At 41.1% G+C, this 24,213-nt stretch overlaps 1 non-coding gene across 1 annotated transcript; it reads right to left on the bottom strand.

The window, feature by feature from the left end:
- Window positions 1-20,273: 20,273 nt before the first annotated feature.
- Window positions 20,274-20,425, bottom strand: LOC113448042 (U4 spliceosomal RNA). Its single transcript, XR_003375689.1, has one exon. It is a non-coding gene; the product is annotated as a U4 spliceosomal RNA (small nuclear RNA).
- Window positions 20,426-24,213: the final 3,788 nt, after the last annotated feature.

Here is a 24,213-nt window from a genome sequence, read left to right on the forward strand (position 1 = left end):
GTAATCATATCCCTTCAGCCCTTATTCTTAACACTGGTACACCACAGGGTTATGTGTTGAGTCCCTTACTCTAAACTGTTTGTGTGCATGACTGCATTCCCACTCACTCTAGTAATATTGCTAAATTTGCAGATGATACAACAGTGGTGGGACTTATCCCTAGGGGAAATGAGTCTGCCTACCAAGATGAAGTGGACCAGTTGCTTTTGTGGTGTGGAGACAATAACAATAACACCAATAAGACCAAGGAGCTTATAGTGGATTATAGAAGGAACAGATCAGACATCCAGCCCTTGCTTATCAATGGAGACCGAGTGGAGCAAGTGGCCAGTTTTAACTTTCTGGGTGTTACCCTAAAAAAGGACCTGATCTGGGGTGCTCACATTGCAGCCCTGGCCAAAAGGGCCCAGCAGAGATTATACTACCTGAGACTTCTCAGAAAACAACAACTGAATGAAAAACTGCTGGTGACCTTCTACCACTGCACCATAGAGAGCATTTTAACTTACTGCACCTCTGTATGGTTTGCCAATTGCACAGTGGCAGATAGGAAAGCACTCCAGAGGGTTAATGTCATTGCCCAGAAGATCATTGGTTGCCCTCTCCCCTCTTTGGAAGAGCTTTATAGCTCCCCCTGCCTTAAAAAAGCTCAAAACATTCTCAAAGATCCATCTCATCCTGGGAACCCTTTTTTCGAACTATTACTACAGGGTATTTAAAAATTAAAATAATTAAAGTAACAATAATAATTATTATTATAAAACCTAGTCTAAAGCCTATTTAAACATATATTAAGTTAGATAGTTTAAAAATGCCACTTTATACATAGGTCTAAATCACAAATGTACTGTTTGATTTAATTCAAGACAATTGTTGCCTTGGAAAAGAAACTGTTTCTCAGTCTATTAGTCCTCCTTTTAAGACACCTGTAGCATCTCCCTGATGGTAACAGTTCAAAATACGAATGACCAGGATGAGAACGGTCTGTGGACATTTTTGGTGCTCTAGAGAGGAGTCTGGTCACCCCTCCCCACCCCATCCAGGAGTCCCCATGCAGCCTGCTTTGGATGCAGTAAGTGTAGGGCGCCTGTGGAGGCTCGAGGAGGGCAAAAAATGGGCCTCGTGGAAGTTTAAGAAGGTCAGAAATGGGCCCGTTTCTGGCTTCCAGAGAGCCTCCAGAGCCCAGGGAGGCCATTTTCGCCCCCCCGAGGCTCTAGAAAAGCCTCCAGAGCCCGGGGAAGACAAAAACGCCCCCCCCCGGCGTTAGTGCAGGAGGCTGACTAGACCATGCCCACTATGGCCACACCCACCCAACAACCAGGCAGAGAACCCTTTGCTAAAATTTTTGAAGCCCACCCCTGCCCCTAGTCCAGTCTAAGAATAAGCTGGTCTGATTCCAAAGTTCAGTCTTTCTGCAGTGCATATCAACCAATCTTTTGGTTGGGAAGATTTAATTGACAGCAGAGTTTTGCAAAGTAATCCACACTTCACTTGCAATTATCCTTGTGGGTAGGACAGCACCTTGTTAATACAAAAGTACTCCTGCTAGCAGTGGTGGAGGAAATAGTAGCAATAGCATCAGTGTCATTAAATAGTTTGATGATCTATTACTCAGGTCAAGGGTGTAGATATTTCATGACGTACATCTAGCTAATAAGTTTGCATTGCAACCTTGACCAGTTCCACAAGATATGGATGGAGCTTTGCACCACACAATTACGAGTAGTACTATTTTATTTTTGATCACAGTTGTCTCCTGCCCTTCTTTGCACAAAACCTGGATGGAATATAGAGAGGTGACTCATTTTAGCCACACAACAACCCTATGATTAAAACTAGGCTGAATGATGAAGGGGCAGAGGTGGTATTCAGCCAGTTCTGACAGGTTCTGGAGAACCAGTAGAGGAAATTTTGAGTACTTTGGAGAACCGGTAAATACCAGCTCTAGTTGACCCCACCCCATCTATTCCCTGCCTCCTGAGTCCCAGCTGATTGGAGTCCCAGCTGATCGGCTGGGTCTTCTTATGTTGCCCTACCCAGGAGAACGGAGCTGAAAAGCAGGTTAGTGGGGAGGGAATGGGGATTTTACAGTATCCTTTCCCTGCCACACCCACCAAGCCACGACCACCAAGCCACGCCACACCCACCAAGCCACATCATGCCTACCAAGCCACGCCCACAGAACCGGTAGCAAAAAAATTGAATACCACCCCTGTGAAGGGGTGAATCGAGACTTCATTAATATTGCCAGGTGGGACACGCCATCCAGTCAGAGCCAAAGAAGCTTCTTGGATGAGAAGCGAAACATTTTCAAAGAAAAACCAGAAAGTCCAGTTGCCTCTTGAAAAAAAGCACCTTTGGGACAACTATGACCTGGATGATTGAGAATCTGCATCGGCAAATGAGACACAACTCACTTAAAACCCTTTGCTTTCCCCTGGGACTAAACCAAACCAATTTCCACATAAGACACGGGCAACACACACACACACACACACACACACACACACACACACACAATCAGCTGTTCCAGTCTACAGGGATTGTCATCGCCTATCGCCATCTCTGCACACCCCATTTTTGGCCTCTGTGCACTTCGTTTTCAGCCTCCTCACACCCCACAGGATGTGCAGAGGCTGAAAACGGGGCACATAGAGGACGAAAATGGGGCGCGCAGAGATGGCGATAGGCGATGACAATCCTTGCAGACTGGAACAGCTGATTGTTGGTATTCCAGGAAGCCGATCCAACCACCAATCAGCTTCTCATGCTAAATCAGGCTGTGCTGAAGCTGCCCAGGCTGTTAGCTGCAAGGAAGCAAATTGCTGGGAGGCATTTTTTTTTCTTGTTTTGCTCCCCCAAAACTAAATGTGTCTTGTAGTTTGGAGTGCCTTATAGTCCGAAAAATCTGGTAATTGTCCTGGTTATATCCCCTGTCAATTCCAGTCAGTAAATACTAATGTTCTCAGAACCACATAGATGCAGACAAAAGGCCTTTGCTTAAGTGGTGATGGGGGAAGGAGAATTAAGCTAAATTGAAATGAACAGAATTCTTGTCATAAGTTGAAGCGGGATCTGTGGGCTGCTTCAAACCTTAGAGCAGAAATCTGCAGAGGAGCTCAAAATACCCTCTGAAATCTCTGCTATCTACGAGGAATTGCTGAATTGGAACCGATAATTCCATGACGTTGCATTTGTGACAGATCTGTGCTTGCAGGAACAAGTCTATGATTGCATACTAAAACTAAAGCGTGCCCTAGTCTTCATAGGTTAATTAAGTGAGGCAAGAAAAATTTTCTCCCTCTTTGCTCTACCAACATGCAACAGGATGTGGACATAAGACATGATTTCGCTTCTTGAGATATGCACTTAACTGCTCTAATTGTGTACATTTATAACATATACTCAGATGTAAAGATTACTACTAAATGAGTATAAATAAAGATGGCTATTTTATATGATACTACAGTACATTTCATTTCAGCCAGGATTTCAGAATTGGCTACCCTTGCTATTTCTGGTTATGTTTAAAAGCCAATATGTTTAAATTTTAGCAATAGCAATAGCACTTAAATCAGTGTTGGGGAAATTTTTGAGAACAGGAGTGCATGGGCGCAGGAAAGCACCAAAAACTGGAAGAGCAGCTCCCTGGCACACATGCTTGCACGCTGGCCACCTGGTCTTCCCATTTCTGACACACATGTGTGCACCGGGGAGCTGCTTTTCTGGCTTCCGGCGCTCCCACATGTGCGAAGACCAGCTGGGCAGTGCATCAGAACCTGGAAGAGCAATGGGTGATGGCTGGCATGCCTAGAGAGATGGCTCTGTGTGCCACTTCCGGCATGCATACCATAGGTTCGCCATCACAGACCAGTGGTGGTATGCTACTGGTTTGGACCAGTTCAGCCGAACTGGTAGTTAAAAATGCCTACGATCTGTTTAGAGGAGGGAAAAAAAACCCTCCAACAATTAGCTGATAGGAAACTGAAGATAAAAGCGCAGGATCAGCCGTCCCACCCGCCCCTGCGCTTTTCTCTTCTTTATCCTCTCAGCCGATTGGCGCTGCAGGCCTCAGCTGGTGTAGGGAAAACTGGGCGCCCACTAAGCCACACCCACTGAACCGGTGGTAAAACAATTTGAAACCCACCACTGTCACAGACTGATATACCACTTCATAGTGCTTTACAGCCCTCTCGAAGCAGTTTATAGAGTCAACATACTGGTCCCAACAATCTGGGTCATGTAAATCTGGATAGAAGTCTGACTCAACCTTTAGCCCTGTCAGGATCAAACTTCAGGCTGTGGGCAGAATTAGCCTGCAATACTCCATTCTAACCACTGGACCACCATGGCTTAAATTCAAAACTGTGTTTTAGCTCTTCTGTATTATTTGTCATAGATGACTGGGAAAGGCATGGGACAACTGAAATAGCAAGCAATGTAACTCAGTGCCATTGATTGTCACCTGTACATTTAAGCAGATGTTGAAAAGCCATGTAACTCAGTGCCATTGATTGTCACCTGTACATTTAAGCAGATGTTGAAAAGCCAGCAAACTATGTGAATTTTCCAAGTCATCTGCCATCTATTGGTCAACTGGATTTTTGCAGCCTAGATCTAGTAGCCTTCTCTATCGGAGCATTGGGCTTCATTCAAGTGTTTGGATTAACTGTGCATTCAACTTGAAGGAACCAAGTATTTTGGAGAGTGCCTATATCTTCCTCTCTTATGACATTCTCTAGTTCACGTATGTTAAAAAAATCACACAGAAAAGTCCTTTCTAAATATGGGGACACAACGGCAAAGATGGTAGAAAGTAGGAAATAATGATCAGATAAGAAGATGCACTAAGAGTATCTTTTCTTGACCCCTTTAGACTAGCTTGATGCCCTCAAGAGTGATGGAGAAGGATGCGCAATCCTCAAAGTTAAGGTAAGTATCAACTGTCAAGTGTGGTCAGTTGCTGTACCTGGATTTCTCAATCTGGGCATTCCTCAGAAAACAACATGTGATCTGATGTTGCATGTATCCAGCTTTTATGGTTCCAAACCATAGTTTATATAACTAAACTATATAAACCATAGTTTATTCAGATAAATGTGTTATGGGGTATCCTGAGTATAGTGTGCTTCTTGCCCTGCTAGTCCTAAATTGCTTTTTTTAAAAAGTAATTATATGTTCTTCATTTATGATAGTGCTTCAGAAAATACATTTTGAAGATTGGATGTTCTTGCATATTATGGTTGTTAGATATCATATTCCCATTAAGAAAAAAGGAAGGACGCAATGAAATGAACAACCCCAAATAACCTAAACTTAAAATGTAATACTGTCTGCAAGCTCAATGCTCACTGACATATATAGAGAGAGATCAAAGCTGTTTTCTTGGCATGATGTGATTTCTCATTGCCTTCTTCCAAAATATTGTTTCAATTTTCCAAATTAACCAACAGTCTTGAGCTTCTCGGAAAAAAACCACATCAAATGCTAAGCAAAGATGAACCTGTTTAGTTTCCAAACCAGCCATATACCTGAACAAAGATTGAGAAAGAATAAGTCTGCAATAATAGAAACATCCCTTGCATTTCATTTTCACAAAAAAGATTTCTAAGCTTCATGTTAACCCTCCAAATGTGAATAAATGCCTTACTGGCTTGGTGAATCCTCTCATCAGGAAAGCTGAAATGTCACTAAGTGATGTGCCAACTTTGCTTATTCATCCTAATGGGCTGTTAATTGCAGAGGTTCATTTAAAACACTTGGGTGTCAACTGGCTAACAAGAAACAAGAGTAATATGATTCCGTAATGAGGATGCTGAGATATGTCTGTTACTATAGGCAACTCTAATGCCTGTTACAGAACAATCGAGCTAAAGTTAGGATTTTTTTTTTTTGTTTAAAGCCCCAATGCCTTCAAGAGAAAGTTTGTATTTAAAACTTTTTCTTGAAAGCTGTGGGAATTAAATGAGCTCAACTTTAGCTGGCCATTTTTTTCACGTGTCTCTTCCCCTTTCATTAAACAACAGTACAATGAAACTGTAAGGAGAAGGAGTGGCATAACCTAGGGGTGGAATTAAAAGAGGGACCAGCCTAAAATCCCTATGTAGCCACAAGCAAACTAAGTCCACTTGTGGCTATGTAGGGATTCCAGGCTGATCCCTCCTTTATCTCTTCCCTCAGTTCCCCTCCTACAAAAACTTTTCTGCCTATATAGTGGTCTCTAAATATTGGGGGTTGGTGGACCCACATGCGATTTGTGGAGGTTGTTGGGGGTTGCTAAAATGTGGAGAGGGGTCTGCCCACTCACAAAATGGCTAATGGGACAGATATTAGAAGTTACAAAGCACTGATTTGCCAGAATGCAATCTACTGCAACATTTCCTTTTGTATGACATTTACATTTTTTTTCCTTTCTTTTTGCAAGTGGGCCTCAGAAAATTTCATTTGCTTTCCCTTCCTTTTGAGATGTGTATTACTTTATTTTAATTTTTATTTTGGGGCAAAGCTTTGAAAGCTCAAAGCATTCTCGCAAATGAAGATGATGTCAGAGACTAGGGCTGCGCATTGTGGCTGCGCCTCCATGAACAGAAAGCTTTTAAACTGGGAGGAACGAAAAGCAAGACGCAGTGCGAGGGGACAAACACATGGATGCCTTGAAAACTCCATCAGTTGCGGGAGCCAGAGTATTATACAAAGAAGATTAAGAGAAGAAAGGAAGCTTGGGAGAGAAAAGACAAAGATTGATAGCATCCTATGTAAAGCATCAGAGAGTTTTGATGTTGTTGTTTTTCAGTTGTGTTGCTGGAGAAAACAGATGAGAATAACTTGATCCCAGAAGAACAAGCCAGGCTGCTCATGGAAAGCACTACAGCTAAAGTTTAAAAATACTGGATACATAGTTCAAAGGCAAGAGGCACTGGAGGAGATTCTGGAGAAGTTCCTGGTGATACCAGGCTTTTATGTAATCTGAGCATTTCTGGGCTTCTTGATGGTTATTTTTTTTAAAGCACAGTCTTTTTTTTCTCCCCCTCCCCCACCAAATGCTTCACATAAGTGACATTACACTTAGAAATAAACTGTTCTGAATCAAGGAATTGTTTTTTAGGACCACAACTGGTGACACCATCCCTTTCAGACCAAAATCCAGACCTACCACACCTCTGCCTTAAAGTTTCTTTGAGTTTGTCTTTATGCTATTGCTAAAATAAAACCATTGAAACTCAGTAACCCACTATTTAATTAACTAAATACTCAGAAATCAATCTGTAGATTCCTAGAATGATGTGAGCCAGAAAGTGAAAAAGATCTTTTCAAAGCCGACATAATAGACTCTAAAAGATGGGACTGAATGACCCATTTGCAGTTAAGAATGTGTGTCAGCCAAAGTGTAAAAGTCCAAAGTTTAAAAATGTCCATCTGACTAGGAGAGAATTATGCATGATTCTGACTCTTCCTTCAGTCTCATTGGTGTGGCTCCAAAGTCTTCAGCACTGATTATTTCTTCTCCAAAGTATACAGAGCCAGGGAACAAGGCTATAAGAAGAGTAATCTTATCTGAGAATTCAACATTAGTTGATCAATGCTGAAGTAATCTCGGCAACTTAAATTTAGCTAAGACTTTTGATCTGTTTCCACTACTAGTTCTTCCATAAGGAATATGTCTACCAAATCAGTAATCCACAAGTAGACAGTTTGTAGACAGACTATTAACCAGACAACAGTCAGATCTGATTTTTAGATGTTGGGAAGAACTTTGCCCCCAATATTTTTTTTTCTTCTCACTTAAAAACATTCTTGTCCTGATGCTATTTGACCTGAAACTTTTAGGGATGGTTGACTATATCCCATCATCCCCACATAGTCATGTTATGCTGGGGGATGATGGAACAGATAGCCATGGCATGTGGGTAGCCAAAAAGTGGAAAAGATTGTCAGAAAATATATTTACCAAAACTTTCTTCTCAGAAACATTTGACAGCCTTGAGCCTGAATCTGTTCCTTGAAAGAAAACTCTACTATACATAGTAGTTTTATATACAGTATTGGACTGAAACATATATTATTACATCTCTCCGGGATCCAGATGATGTCAGCCTGCTGGACCTTCATGAACCTGATTTTCCCCTTGAGCATTGGACCTGGGGGTTAAGTAAATTTGTTTTTAAGGTGTTTAATTTTGGGGACAACTATATTCACTTTAATTCTCTCAACCAATAACTTGGACTTCATATAAAATGAACATGATCTTGGGATTATTCTGATTTGGTTACCCTTTCTACGTTTGAAATTATGCTTTCAGTTCTAGTTGCTTTTATACCTTATTTGGAAAGATAGTGGCCTTGAAAAAATGTGTGCTGTGGTTGTTAAACAATGTTTGTAGAAAGCACATCTTTGTAAAAAAAAGTTGAGGCATGGAAATTATGTGTTATCTACATCCAGCAAACCATTCTGAAAAATATGAAGAGGCCAAGGTTGAACTCTTTAGAAAGACAATGAAGAGGATCTTCGTAGTTGGATGAAAGAGGCCTTCTTTTCCATGGGGCAACAGTTGAGGCCTCCTTGGTGCAGAAGAAGAAGACTCTGCCACCTTCCAGGGGTCAAAAGAGCACAGTTTTACTCTTCTTGACTCTCTTTTCCCTCTTGCCAAGAGCTTCTTAGTTTGCCTGCTAACAATCACTTTGGAGAAGCACAATTTAAAGCTATCTATCAGTTTGTTTTATAAGGAATTTGGCAGGTACCAAAGCAGATGTCTACACAGATGTTGTGCATTTCAAACATGGTCAATTCTCTTTCATATACAAAAAGAAAAGGAAGGATGCTTATGGATATGTTGTCATTCCCAAACCCTTCCTTTGCTGGTACACTCTTTAGAAAGTTCAATCTCTTCCTCAGGACAGTTCAGCTCTGCTGAAGTTTGTAAAATGCAGTAAAATGTTCAGAACTCTTCCTTATGAAGCAATTATGTTTGTGAATGAGAAACCTGAGCTTGCACCACAAAAATTAGGGCAGAAGATGGAAATGAGGTTGAAAAAACTATATTTAATCTATTTATTTTATTTATATGATTTGTCAATCGCTTACAAGATAATAGGTATAAGTACATACATAGTTATGAATACATGAAATGGGTACATATAAGAAAAATAAAAGAAACAATAGGACAAGGACGGTAGGCACGTTGGTGCACTTATGCACGCCCCCTACAGACCTCTTAGGAAAGGGGTGAGGTCAATAGTAGACAGTCTAAGGTTAAAGTTTTTGGGGTTTGGGGAAGAAACCACCGAGTCAGGTAGAATATTCCAGACATTGACCATTCTGTTGCTGAAGTTGTATTTTCTTCAATCAAGTTTGGTGTGGTTTACCTTGAGTTTGTATCTATTGTGTGCTCTTGTGTTGTTATGGTTGAAGCTGAAGTATTCATTGACAGGTAAGTCATTGCAATGTATGATTTTATATACCATACTTAGATCAGACTGAAAACAGCATAATTCAAGGGTGTTCTAGGTCTAGAATTTCAAATCTGGTGGCATAAGGTATTCTACAACAAGTAGAGGAGTGGAGAACTCTTCTTGTGAAATATTTCTGGACTTTCTCAACTGTGCTAATATCAGATACGTAATGTGGGTTTGAGACTGATGAGCTGTATTTGAGTATTGGTCTAGCAAATGTTTTGTATGCTCTGGTTAGTAGTGTGATATTACCAGAGAAAAAGCTACGTAGGATTAGGTTAACAGCTCTTAATGCCTTTTTGGCTATGTAGTTACAGTGGGCTCTAGCATCTAGATCATTAGAGATGAGTATTCCAAGGTCCTTTACAGAGTTTGGATCATCAACAAGGTCTTGACTATTCAGCTTGTATTTTATTTTCTGATTTTTTTTTTGCCAATATGTAGGACAGAGCATTTATTTGTTGAGATTTGAAGTTGCCATTTGCTTGACCATTCTGATACATAGTCAAGGTCTTTTTGAAGGGTAACAGTATTGTCTGTGATGTTGAATAGCTTTACATCATCAGCGAAGAGAACGCAGTTGCTCTTAATATGATCACAGAGGTCATTTATGTAAAGTATGAAGAGAGTTGGTCCAAGAACACTGCCTTGGGGGACACCACTATTGACAGGTACAGAATTTTAATTTTAATCTAATGTTACCCTAACCACGTAATTCAGTTTGAATTGAATTGTTTTATTTTAAAGGTATTTAAATCTAAATCAATTTAATAAAACATTAAAGGTAATATATTAATTTTAACCTCCCGCTTCTGTATGTATGTATGTATGTATGTATATGTGTGTGTGTGTGTGTGTGTGTGTGTGTACACATAGATATATATGTATACCTATACTATACCTATACCTATATGTATGCATATAGATGAAATATAACTATTCTATTGTGTGAGGACCTTGTACTCTTTGAATTTGGTTGTTTGTTTGCAGACATTTCATTACCCAACTAGGTAACTATGTGAGTGTAGTGTTTGCTCCCTGTTTATATACAGTAGCTTGCCTTGCCAGTTTTGGTAAGGGTGTGTTTCTCCTTTGTAATTGCTTGACTAGAGTATTATTTTATGTTTAATTATTTATCTGGTTTTAATCCCTGCTTATCAGGGTGTTGGTTGCTGGAGGAGATGTATTCTGGCCTTTTGTTTCCTTCTTACATTGTATTTTTTTGTTATTCCATTCCGTTCCATTCCTTATTTAAAAATATTCCCCACTTTTATAAAGCAGAATTTTCAATTTTTAGGAAAGCTCCCGCAGCTGTCCTTAATAACTTCGGGAGGCATTTGTAAACCTGGAGCTTCCAATCCCTGCATTCCTGGTGCAAGGGAATGAGTGTTAATTTGCCAACGTAGGCAGTGTGGACCTCTGGCAGAGTCCAAGGAGGAATTTCCTGAATCAAAAGACTCTTGCCAGGAATTCAGTTTACTAGCTAATTCAGGAGGGTAAAGGGCGAAAAGCAATGGAATCAAAATGGACACGCTGAAATGTGAATAATTACAATGAAAAGAATGTTCTTTCAGATGCAGAAAAAGAAAAACCTTGCCCATTTCCAGATCTCTGAACTTAAGTGGGCCCTCTTTTTTTTCCAGGCCACACTTGTTCTCAAAGCAGACACGGAAGTGATGCTAGTCTCACTATTTGTACATGTCATTTACTTTCAGGAACCAATGTTTAATGACACCAGCCTTCTTCTGGAACCCTCTAGATGTATAAGATTACAGCTCTCAGAATTCTCAGCCCCACCTGTACGAATTTGCATCAGATGGCATGAGGTCATTACTTAAGTGCCCCATTTACCCAATGACATAAACATGCACAAGTCATGGTTTTGATATAATTTATGCTTTTTTTAAAAAAATTATTTTATCCAGGGGTGGGATTCTACCAGTTCGCACCTATTCGCTAGAACCGGTTGTTAACATTCTAAGAGTTTGGAGAACCGGTTGTTAGAAGAAATTACTGGTCTAATCCTGTAAGGAAGGCAGGAAGGAAACATTCTGGTGTTGCTTACAGAAACAGCCCGTTAACCCTTATTACATTCTTGGCAGGACTAGACTTCCTGTCTCAGGAATGTCTCTGGAGGTTTTTTTCCCCTCCTTTGCTGGTACTTTGCTTGTGTGGAGTGACCATTCAAAGTTACAATGGCACTGAAAAAAGTGACTTATGACCATTTTTCACACTTACGACTATTGCAGCATCCCCACAGTCACGAGAGGGCAGGCAAGGAGAAGTCTGCCTCAATGTGAGTGATATTGAGTTGGCCATGCCCAGCCAATAACATGACCACCAAGCCACGCCCACCAACTAAGCCACGCCCACAGAACCAGTTGTTAAAAAATTTGAATCCCACCTCTGATTTTATCATTTATAAAGCGGTGACTAAAAAGCAGAACAAAATGCAAAGAGGAAAATACAGGTAGCCCTTGAATTATGGCCAAAATTGAGCCCAAAATTTATGTTGCTAACGTGAGCTATAGGTTAAGTGAGTTCTGCCCCCCATTTTATGACCTTTCTTGCCACAGTTGTTAAGCGAATCCATCCATTTGTTAAATTAGTAACATGGTTTTTAAGTGACTCTGGCTTCACTTGTCAGAAGGCCGCAAAAGGTGTATCACAGGACCCTGGGACATTGCAACCGTCGTAAATATGAATCAGGTTTTTGGTTGCATGTCCATGAGGATGCTGCAAAGGTGGTAAGGGTGAAAAATGGCCATAAGCCACTTTTTTCAGCATCATTGTAACTTTGAATAGGCACAAAACAAACTGTTGTAAGTTGAGAGCTGCCTGAACCTACATTGTTAAAGAAAATCAAAAAATGCATAAAAATGTGATTGGTGTTTAATAAGGATACTGTTGACCCCAACCTTAGTAATGGATGCTGTTGACCCTGATCTGCATCTAATGTTATTTCATCATTTCTACATCATCAATTCCCTTCCCACAACTGTGCAGATTGAAGATTGCATATTTCACTTCTTGTACCAGAGGTGGCATTCAACAGGTTCTGACCAGTTCTGGAGAACCAGTAGAGGAAATTTTGAGCAGTTCGGAGAACCAGCAAATACCACATCTAACTAGAGATTTTACAGTATCCTTCCCCTGCCACGTCCACCAAGCCACGCCCACAGAACCGGTAGTAAAAAAAAAAATTGGAATCCCACTACTGCCTTATACCTATCTTCTATCCCAAAGGTGTCAAACTCAAGGCCCATGGTTCGAATCTGGCCTTCAGGGTCTGGCCCACGAGGTTGCCCTGGAAACAGCAAAGGACTGGCCCACAGGGCCTCTGCCAGCAAAAAGAGAGCTCAGGTGGACCATGTGCAGTTCCGTTTTTATTGGTAGAGGGCTTGGGCCACCACAGGCACCCGCAACATGAGTGATGTTGAGCTGGTCACGCCTCCTGGCCACGCCCCCCCAAGGTCAAACACAACCCTGATGTGGCCCGCAATGAAATAAAGTTTGACACCCCTGTTGTATCCCATTTATCATGTCAGACCTGTGATGGGTATTATTTTGTGTGAACCCTTCTACCCTGATTTTCCACAACATCACAAACCAACTGGCCACAATTATGACATGATGTGCATGACTCAGATGGTCCTTGACACTTGCTTTAATAATGGCAAAGAGATGAAGGGTTAGGCTGACGTTTGCAATATTAGATTGTGCTGAACCAGCTTCTCTCCCTAACTAAGAAAATCAGTTTCTGGGATCTAAAGACAGTGAAATAATTTTCCTGGCAAATGCTAGAGGAGCTAAAGACTACTCAGAAAAGCCAAAGGTTTTGATAAGGAACTTGTTTCATCTTTTAAAAGACTCAGTTTGGAAAACTAGTTCCCATGTTAACTATGTTAACTATAACTTCAACTTGAATGAGAAAATGACATTTTCTATTAGTTTGAAACAAGACTCGAACATCTGTATGTGTCCTTGAGATGAAGGCAGAAATAGACAGATAGACAGACATCACTTTATCCACTGATATTGATCCTTTCCAGGTTCACCTTTTGATTTTATATGGTATAGATACTTTTTGGACAGTTAGAGGTTTGGGGCATTTAGGTATAAATGGCAACCACATGGTAATTAGAGAGCCTTGTGGGATGTTAATCTTCTCATCACTCCTTATCACCCATCCCCTCCCACTTGTGATTATAGGACTGTAACTTTGTCGCTTGTATCCTTACAATTTATATTGACTGTTTCCTAGTATGATTTGATTGTTGATTGTACCCTATGACTATCATTAAGTGTTGTACGTTATGATTCTTGATTCTTAACGAATGTACCTTTTCTTTATGTATACTGAGAGTATTTACACCAAGACAAATTCCTTGTGTGTCCAATCACATTTGGCTGGCCAATAAAGTGTTCTATTCTATTCTATTCTATTCTATTCTATTCTATTCTATTCTATTCTATTCTATTCTATTCTATTCTATTCTATTCTATCCTAGTCTAGTCTAGTCTGTTTTGTTCTGTTCCTTAGCTGTTGTGTCTTGCAGTCTTTTTCAAGATAATATTCTGGTATATTGGCTATATACTGGCTGTCAATTCATATAAATTTCTTGTTGATGTGTATGGGAATTTAGATTCCACTCATAGGTGGGATGGGCATTAGACCAGTAGAATCTAATGAATAATGACCCTCAAGAACCATTTCAGTATCTAAATATCTATGGAGCTTCTCAGTCAACCAGGTCATGGTTGTCCCAAAAGTGCTTTTTCAAGAGGCAACTGGACTTTCTGGCTTTTTTTGTTTTTGTTTTTTTGAAGATGTTTCTCTTCTCATCCAAGAAGCTTTTTCAGCTTCTTCAGAGCTGAAGAAGCTTCTTGGATGAGAAGCAATATGTCTTCGAAGATAAAACCAGAAAATCCAGTTGCCTCTTGAAAACCACCTTTGGGACTTGGGTACCAAAGTAATTTAATACCAGCATAAGGACATTCTGGGCATTCTAATAAACATATTATAATCATTATCCTTCTGTCCTATACTACTATTTTCCTAGTTCAAAAAACTAACTTTAATGAAGCTGCCGAGGTTCTAGATCAATAAAACAGAAGCAGGTCACAGCTGTTGTAATGGAGAAGTGTTCACACTGAAAAAAATATGTCTACAGCTTAGTGGTGCTTTCTGAGATTCAGGCATGCCTCTGGATGGCCAGATGGCAAAGTATCCAGGAAAATCTTTGGCAGTTTAGATCGGTAAACCAACATACTTGCTTCTGAAGAAGCCAAGTAGCACACTGTTTAGTTACATCTAGATTTAATTACTGCAGCATGCTCTTCCTGGGGCTATTTCTGAAGTGTTTTGGGGAAGTTGCAGTTGTTCCAGGATGCCTCAGTAAAAATGTTACCGAGCACTTATCATGAAATCATTAGATTGGATCTCACAATGTCTGCACTCATCTATTGCTTCTAGGCCTAAATCAAAGTATTGGCAAGTATTTGAAGGACTAAATAGTTTGGGTTCAATTTGGTTGGCAGATCATCTCCAGACATGCTAGAGATAAGATAAGCAGCCAGTTCTCTGTCCTTCCTATAGCAGATACTGGTTAACCAAATCCCTTTAAAAATCTATGTGTGAAAAGAAAACTTGATACTATGCAAACATGGCTATTTAACCAACTTCTATAGATTGTCCGCTAAGCTACACACATGTTAAAAATGCGACTTAAAGGAACTAGTTCTTTTCCAACATTTCTTGCCCACTTTTTTCATTGCTACAGGCAGCTTACATTTCTGATCTTTACCGGATCTTTAATATTCTCCTTATTGGTATCTATTTGTTCTTCTTCTTGCTGCCTTTTAGGACTCAAAACAAGTAATGAAACAAATGGAAAATATGACTAAAGAATAAAATCCACAGTAGTAAAAACATAGGAAAATAGCAACAGTTAAAATTGTTAAATAAGAGAAAGGGCCACCTTCAGATTAATCAACTCCGTTTGGCAAAAATACAGGTTTTAGACCATATTCAAATTAGTCAAAAAGAAAATGAAGCTCTGTTGTTTTTTTCTGGGAGCAAGGGTGAATACGATCACGGAGAAGGGTGTTTCTCTTGGGCTTATTAGAGCATGTGCCTTAGGCAACCCTTAAAGAAAGTTAACTTTGCAATCTGCAGAATACCAGGTCAATGCTTCTTAAGTAAGATGCACCACCAAGCGTTTGTGCTAAGTCTACTGACTTCTAGTTGGCAGAAGGCATGATATGTCGCACGGAACTATGATATTCTGGAAGGATGAATCAGTATTTTAAAATAAAGGGTTATCCGTGACCTTCTTTGAAGATAAAAGTAATGCATTACCTAAGACAATCTGTATATAATTATGCAAGCTAAGGTTGAAGGAAGACAAAATCCTTATGGCCATCTCTATGGAAATGAGGTCAGCTAAAATATAATCTCTGGGAAGATCAGTTTTGATTTTTTCTTTAAAGAGAAAGGGAAAGAAGGATGTGATGAGTCTGAGTTTTCCCCATAGCTGAAGTTCCAAGCTTCCACCTTGCACCAGCCCAAGCGTTCTTATTTTCCAGGAGAACTGGCTGACAGGAAGAGTCAGGATTCATTATTAAAAGACAAAGAGACACATTATCTGCTCTTGTGCTGAAGGTATGTCAAAGACTTTCTGAAAAGTCCTGGCATTCCTTTCATGAGAAGGGATGATTTATTGAAAATTGCTGCCAGAACACATGCACATCCTGGCAGCGGCAAAGTCTACCCCCCCCATGCCCCCCTCTTCTCTAATAATGTTCTTTGATCAGCATCTTAGGTTGTGTCTGCTTTCTCTTGTCTGCATGGAACTATGAGAATCAATACAATATTTTCCAGATCTTCCCTCCCACCTTCCCCCGCCCCGCTTCAATTGATTTTCTAAAATAGGCAGTTTTCCATCTGCTCCCAACCCTCTCTTTCTCATCTTATTTAAATAGTACGGAGTAGAAGAGTTAATTCATGTAGAAGTACAGTGTGAACTGTATGGGAGAGGCAGTTTGGTATAGTGGTAAGGCTAGATACTGGGGGACGGTGAGTTCTCATCTCACCTTAGGCAAAAGCCAGCTGGGTGACCTTGCGCCAGTCCTTTCCCTCAGCCCTAGGAAGGAGGCAATAGCCAACCAACTTCTGAAAAGCTTTATTAAGAAAATCCCAAAGGAGGTGTTTTTCTTTTTGCTTTTTCAAAAAGCAACTGGATTTTGTTTTTCCTTGAAGACGTTTCGCTTCTCATCCAAGAAGCTTCTTCAGTTCTTCTTGGATGAGAAGCGAAACATCCTCAAGGAAAAACGAAGTCTAGTTGCCTTTTGAAAAAGCACCTTTTGGCACAATCCTGACCTGGAGGAATGAGACATTTACTAAGAAAACTGCAGAGATTAAAGGGACCTGCCTGGGATGGGGGGAGGAGGGGAATTGGATGTATTTTGGTGTTCCCTTCAGGCAGTCAAAGGGATGAGATCCAAAAATACGGCATATGATCTACATCAGCTAGCATGTAATGTCCAACCTTATAGGCAGATCTTTTCAGAAGCATATGCCGCTGGAATTTATTTTAATGTAAATACATTTATGATTGCAGAACTAAATACTGTTGCTCAATTGATTTGGCTTCAGTGGGAATTATTTGAATACATATTTTGATAACGTCTATTCATCAGGGATGAGCAACTTGTGACTCTCTTTATGTTTCATTACAAGATCCATCAACTCTTACCAGGATCAAGAAATAAAATTTTATTTTTTTAAAAAAAAAACTCTTACCAGAATCACAATGGTGAAGGATGATAGCCACCTGCAGTCTGCAGTTGTATTATCAACGCACCTAGACATCCTCTGCTTTACTGCCTACTGCACCCACAGCGTGTTCCTCCAGTTCAAGGCTGGTCAGCTGCCTGATCATCTGTCTGATGTTCTCTTCCATCTCCTCTCTTCCATGGCATTCTTATAGACTACCGCTTCCGTGACATGCTGCATGACACCAAACAGTACCAAAATGAGCAGGAACTAGATAACCAACCGTACGATAGTTCCAGGGGTGGGATGCTGGTGGTATAACAGCTGGTGATTACGTGCAGGTCAACACAATGCAAAGGTCCTTACCTACTATGTTACTTCAGGGGAGTAACACAGCTGAGGAGCGGCTATCCACTCTTCTGCGCTAATCAGCTGGGATGATAAAGGTCAGTACAGTGCATGGGCAGGCGGGCAGGCCCACATCATCGCACCAAACTGGTTCAGAGACAGCTGATCTTTGGAGCAAAGGGTTTGCCCAAACTAGTTCCAAACCAGCAGAATCCCACCTCTGGATAGCTCCAAAGGTGCTTTTTTTTCAAGAGGCAACTGGATTTTGTGGTTTTTCTTTGAAGATGTTTAGCTTCTCATGAAAGAAGCTTCTTCAATTCTCACTGGATGGTGGGAAATGGAAGGATCCAGTCAGACCTGAAAAAGCTTCTTGGATGAGAAGTGAATCATCTTCAAAGAAAAACTAGAAAGTCCAGCTGCCTCTTGCAAAAAGCACCTTTGGGACAACTGTTACCTGGATGACTGAGAATCTCCATAGACAGCCATATAATAATCAAATGCAAGATGAGCTTCTCCACTGTACTATGCAATATCACCATATTGCATAGTACAGTGGAGAAGCGTGAGGTGCTGCAACCAAGACTATTGCCATTGTCCTCCTGCAGCAGGGCCATCAACTAAGGAGAGTCACGCCTGCTTCTGGAAGTTAGCACAGTCATGGCCAATCTGCTCTTCCTTCAGCATCCATCTAACACGATTCTCTTTCTCTCATAGCACCCGTTGCTTGCAGCATTGTCCCTGGCTTTCCAATTAGTGGTGCCACACAAAGGTCTTGCACTGAGAACATAGGAGAGTGTCTCCTTCACCACTCCAAGTACAAACAAGTACTACTGTTAAGGAGATTTGCCTCTAAACATTCCAGGAAGGCTGTCTGTGCAGCAGCTGAAGGACCAGGCACACAAATGGCTTGCCCCATGAAAGCACAACTGTGACCTAGACACCACCATGAGGACAACCAGGCATATCATCAACCACTTACATCATGACATCTGGAACACAGCTGCAACATTGCACATTGCAGGATCATTATGCTTCCACTATTAGCCTTCAGATCACACCATTCTTTGTTATAGCGTAGCAGATAGAACAAGCAGGGGGGTAGCCTTATAATCAATGGTGGGATTCAGCTGGTTCACACCGGTTCATATGAATCGGCTGTTAAATTACACACACACCACTATCAAAGTGGATCCTGGGCGCTGTGCTGCAATGGAGTAATGGGCAATAAAGCAGCCGGCGTGAGGGAAGGAGGAAGCCGCTTTCCTTCTTTCTTCTCCCTGCTCCTCCTCCTTCCCTCATGCTGACCGCTCTGTTGCCCATTTCTCCGTTGCAGTGCAGTGCCCAGAATCCACTTTGATAGCAGGGGTTTGGTAATTTAACAACCGGTTCATCCAGGGTCAGGTTGGCCATTGCGGGAGGCTCATCCCACATGTGTGGCGGAGCTGGAAGACGGGGTTGGGCCATGTCTCCCATGACAGCCAACCTGAGCCTGGGTGAACCGGTTGTTAAATTATTTGAATCCCACCATTGCCTGTAATCTTGATGTCCCATACAAGATTTGGCCTGCAGTGGGTTCTTCTGTATCCATATGAGTGGTGTCCATAGGGAGTGTAGATTCAGGGAGTTCTCGACTTACAACAGTTTGTTTAATGACCTTTCAATGTTATAACGACACTGAAAAAAGGGACCTATGACCATTTTTCACACTCACAACTGTTGCAGCATCCCCATAATCATGTGATCAAAATTCGGATACTTGGGATCTGGCTCATATATATGACGGTTGTGGTGTCCCAGAGTCGTGTGATCCCTTTTGCGATCTTTTGACAAGCAAATCAATGGGAAAACCAGCTTCACTTAACAACTATGTTAGTAACTTAACAACAGCAGTGATTCAGTTTAAAACTATGGCAAGAAAGGTCATAAAGTTGGGCAAAATTCACTTAACTACATAAATTTCTGGCTCAATTGTGGTTGTAAGTCAAGGACTACCTATACCACTGCATGATATCTGTGAACAAGGGCCATAGTGTGCATTATTTAGTGCCAGGACTTGAGAGTGATGAACTGCCCAGAGAGTGGTGTAAAGCACTATGGAGCGGTATATAAGTCTAAGTGCTATTATTATTGAAGCCAAAGCATATTATGAGGTCCAAGCAGTGACAGGGCATTGATTAGTTTGGGTTGGTGCTGATTTTCCTACATGTCTGTGCTTGCTAACTTGTACAAAACTTACGTCAAACTTTGCATGTAGGATTATCTATTCCTCCATGTCTCCCCCAACAAACAGCAACTGTGAAATTATATCAGTTCTGTAGGCCCTGCATCTTTTGTTAACCCTACATCTACCACTCAGTATTTCCAAGTGCTATGCTCAGAAGGAGACTACAGGAGCCCATCAGACCCCCTGCACCACAAACATGCTCAACCCTTTGTCATTTATATATTCTACCTATAGTAGGAAAGGGAGGAGCCATGCAACCTGGTATTACATTTTGGAAATCTAGCCTTTATCATAATACCCTACATTGTGTTACAATCAGCACCTTTTACTTCTCAGTGGTAGACAATGGCAGGAGTTGTTCTGTGGGTATCTGTGGGTATACAATCATCCCACCACAACATAGTGCACAACAACACAACTTACCAGTAGTTAAGTTCAGCTTCAACAGAGGGAATCGAGGCAGGGATATAAGCAACTCAGTAATCAGAGAGTGAACTTTCAAAAATTGCCATTGCAAACTATTGTTCATGTTTCATGGCAGGAAGTTGGGAAAAGTTTTCAATTAGCAATATTCACGTCTCCGATTAACTTCATTAAATACCTATGATACTGCCACTGTGCAAAGATGCAATACTATCCAGGGGAAGAAGAGAAACAAAACTAGTGCAGTGCCATCAATGCAGTAGATTATGTCCCAGTGTCACCCCTACTCCTACACATGGAGCAACATTTTCTATATTCTTCTGATAAACTAGACTCCAGGAGTTTTAAGCTTTCAGCAGGAATATGTTGCTTCTGCAGGCTGGTAGATGTATCTGCATGGGAGACCAATATGGAAATTACGTTTCCGTGTACAGGAAAACAATTCTGCTATTAAGCTCACAGAGTCCACTCTTGTTGAAAGGGTCAGGATGACATTGCCTCTGGGAAATCAGCAAGGTAAGATGCCCATCACCCACCACTATACCAAGACGCTATCTTCTGAGATTTGCAACCTTACTGGTGAAAAATGAAACCAAGCCTTTGGGTTGGAATGCAGAGGCCTGAAGTGTGCGGTTGACTGGAGTGGATTGCACCATGTTGGCCTGTGGTGTCGTAGCAGATGGTGAAGACGGTGAAGGAAGTCACCCTGGTGGGTCTGTTTTCATTGCTTTGTCAGGAAAATGTTGGGTCAACTGTTAACCTTCCAAAAGACCCATCATTTCTCAGCTGCAGAATTGTCCGGCAATACCCCCACCCCCATATCTGGCAACTCACAGGACTGTCCAGCATGGTGTTAATGAGGAAGCAACCTCTGAGCTGATCACATGATGCTCATTAGAATAACCTACTGCAATCCTCACCTTCATGAGCAAAAAGGGAGCTCAGGATTACTCTTGGTCCCTGATGTGCTCAGTGTGGGGTATCTCCCAGGGAAAGAACGGAAAAGATAAGATGACCATCTCCTGTGCTATCTTGCCAACTCAATAACCCACCTACAGGGCCACTGTGTACTCTTTCCACTGCTCTCTGTGTGGTGTACAGGGAGGAAACCCTTAGCAGGAATAAAAATATATGGTAAGCAGAAGCAACGTTTGGGCTGTGGCACAAAACATGGTCAGGGTTTCCTCATACAGCAGTTGCTCACTGCTGTTAAAACTGGGAAAGCAACAGCAATGGTACTTAGACATATACTGCTTCACAATGCTTTACAGCCCCCTTCGAGTAGTTTAAAGCATATTGCCCCCAACAATCTGAGTCCTCATTTTACTGACCCCGGAAAAATAGAAAGCTGAGTCAACCTTGAGCCAGTGAATTGTACTGCTGAACTGCTGGCAGTCGGCAGTCAGGAGAGTTAGCCTGCAATAGTGCGTTCTTACTAGTGCACCATCATGGCTCATAAAGCAATACATAATCATGGAGAATGAGGCCAGGGGATACAAAATACATATCAGTTAAGTGACATTCTTTCCAATATGGTCTTCCAGCCTTCCTACCTTCCCTTACTTTATGGTACTTTATGAATAAATGGATGGCTGTTGGCTTTTCCTAATGTCCATGGACAACCAGTCCATCTTTAGCCTTTTAAAATTCATTTTGGGTGTGATATGATAGCCATTCAAAGCTGTCCTTTCCAGATACACACAAGGAAATGCTACCAAACTGTGGCTGGCAAACAGCTGTTGCTGCCAAATTAAAGACCTACCACAGAAGGATCTTGATTTCCTTACATTCCAGTTCTAGCAGCAATGCCATGAGAGAAGAAGAGGGCAGGAAGTCTGTGGGCCTCTCTTATAAACACTTTTGAGCACATAGAAATTGCTATGTTAGTGATGTGCCTGCCTAGAAAGCAGAGGATTCAATGTGAACAGATAGTCTGCAGTGATGATGTTGAGACGGACAGTGGCTTGTCGAGATGGCTGGTGTTAAGAATTTGCCTTCCAGCCTCATTGGATATGTGTGTATTAAATATAGAAGTTTATGTCTCTATCTTTGTCTCTGTCTCTCAGTATTATGTATATATGCATATATAAACAGAGAGAAGTAGATGGGGAGTAACCGCAAAATGACATTTGATGGGCAAAAAAAGGAGTTGGCATGTTAATTGGACACTGGAACATATTGGCATTTCATGCACATAAACAAGAACATACACAAAACAAAGAAACTGATTACATTGGGGAAAACTGACATCAAGTATGGGAATACTTGTCCAATAGTTGGTTACAGGATAAAAAGAAACTTTTTTTAAAAAAAGAAGCAGAAGCAGCAATGGTGTACCAACTAGAGTGGCCTGAGATGCTGACATGACAGCCCCTCACGGTTGGGGACACACACCATCTGGGTTCCTTATAGTACTGCAATGAACAAGAGACGGGGCTCAGAAACTGGGCATGAAGGCAAGTGCACCATAAAAGCCCAAATGCAAAATCGGCAGTGACACAATTACCATCAGCACTGCCTTGAGAATTTGATACGCAGATCTTCCCTAAATTCAGTAGAATTTATCTTATTTAACACTATAGCTGAAGAGTGATGCAATTCTGGTTGGATTTGCCTTTTTCCACACAAAGAAAAAGGCCTTACTTCTGGCATGTCACCTTGTTAGAAGAATTACTATCTCTGACGACAAAGTCAAAATTGGGGCGGTGAGAAGCATCAGCATAGACTGATAGATGTATTAGCTTCCAAAGTGTGCAAAAACAGTTCCCCCAATTATTGTAATATAATATGAAACATTAGAAGGGGTATTGTACTGGAAGCCATTGATCTCATTCAAGATCACATAAATCCTGACAATTTTAGAAGGACTAGGTTTTACTCATTATTAATCATCATAAATTAGGAAAGGAGAACAACATTGAGGACATGATGGAAAATTACAGACGGATATGCGTCCTCATTTTTACTTAATTGATGAATGTTTCTTCCATCTTCCCACTTTCGGGTTTATTCTGTAGCTCCTTAGGCTCAACTATTCTTTAAAGCTTGAGTTGAATTGTTTCTCTATCTTAATTAAATCCACATATTTAAAATAAAAGACTCAGCTTTTTTTTTTCCACAGAAGGTTTCTCATTCCATGGAAGGGGTTCCCTCCCCCATTTTTTAAAGTCCTACCCGCTCTTTGCTCCAGAGAGACTAGTTGAAGGACTAGAGAAACAGAAATATCAGGAGTGCCATGTCTTCCATTTCAAATTGCTTTCCTCTTCACTACAGTGTTTATTGATTTTTTTTTGCAATGTTAACTTCATTTCCCTTCCACCCTTCTCTCCCCAACCCCAGTACTAGATTAAAATCTGAAAGGTATTAAATTTGGCATGAAAGATGCAAGTAGAAGGGGGAGAAAAAGGAGAGAATCCTACGCACACATATTGTTTGCAGGAAGGGTTCAGAATGATTTCCTGGAAAAAATAAAGATCCATGGTTGTAATATCTTCATTTTTTCTCCCTCTCTCTCTTTTGTCTTCAAGGTGATGACACCTTATCATTGGAAATCTTGATTGTCACTTTCCATAGCTTGCGCCTATTATAGTCAGCCAGAGAAGTGCAGACAAGGAGAGGGAAGGGAGGGGGAAGATGGCACCAAAGTTTTATTTTTAATTTTAATTTTAAAGTAGGATCCTGTGGTAGTCAAAACACTGCACAGACCTTTCTAAGGAAGCAGGAGCATTTACCCCTGTGTGCTACAAGCTTTCTCCTTTTGTGTGTCTCTGTTGAGTATATCACACGCACATATACATGTATATACATACACACACGCACACACACACGCTAGGAGAAGAAATCAAACGACAAAGAGTCTTTATTTCCGGGAGAAGACTTCAAAATACGTGCTAGAAATGGACAATTTGAGTCCTTTTTCTCCCCTCAAACGCAAGCTAAAAGAGAAGGGAGGGGGATTAAAATCAACCACGTGGTAGATCTGAGCTTTTCTT

Source organism: Pseudonaja textilis, chromosome 2, assembly GCF_049901715.1.
Source record: "Pseudonaja textilis isolate UNSWEBS1 chromosome 2, rPseTex1.2, whole genome shotgun sequence".
Taxonomy (NCBI): Eukaryota; Metazoa; Chordata; class Lepidosauria; order Squamata; family Elapidae; genus Pseudonaja; species Pseudonaja textilis.